The sequence below is a fragment of the Morone saxatilis genome, unplaced genomic scaffold (genome assembly GCF_004916995.1).
Source record: "Morone saxatilis isolate NCDOM2014 unplaced genomic scaffold, NCSU_SB_2.0 Contig1, whole genome shotgun sequence".
Lineage (NCBI taxonomy): Eukaryota > Metazoa > Chordata > Actinopteri > Moronidae > Morone > Morone saxatilis.
Genome location: NW_023339651.1, coordinates 21,265,738 through 21,266,122, shown reverse-complemented (window position 1 = coordinate 21,266,122; position 385 = coordinate 21,265,738). Strand labels below are relative to the sequence as shown.

Genomic DNA, 385 nt, shown 5'->3' with positions numbered 1-385 from the left:
CTATTTTACTGTAAATGGGACCATCATTTACTAAATGAACATCATGCTGTATGGAAGAAGACTGAACCTAGAGATTGAGACAAGAAACTCATTAGGAAACTGTTTACTGAGCTCATACATCAAGTGAGAAGCGAGAAAAGTGAGAAAAAGGCTCATTTTCTCATTAGAATCACTATTATTTGACCTCTTTTTGAAACCGGTGCCATTGCCACATGCTGGCCATTAGAAAGAATGCAGGTTTAATGGGGCGCCTGGTTAGCTCAGTCGGTAGGTTCCAATCCGACCTGCGGTCCCTTGCTGCGTGTCATCCCCTCCCTCTCCACCCACCTTCTCTGTCTCTCTATAGCTGTCTATCGATAAAGCCAATAAAAGGCCAAAAAAATAA

General features: G+C 42.6%; 1 protein-coding gene across 1 annotated transcript in view; it reads right to left on the bottom strand.

Moving 5' to 3' along the window:
* Positions 1-385, bottom strand: part of slc16a3 (solute carrier family 16 member 3) — a 10,364-nt gene that overhangs the window by 3,484 nt on the left and 6,495 nt on the right. The gene's annotated exons all lie outside the window — the stretch shown is intronic.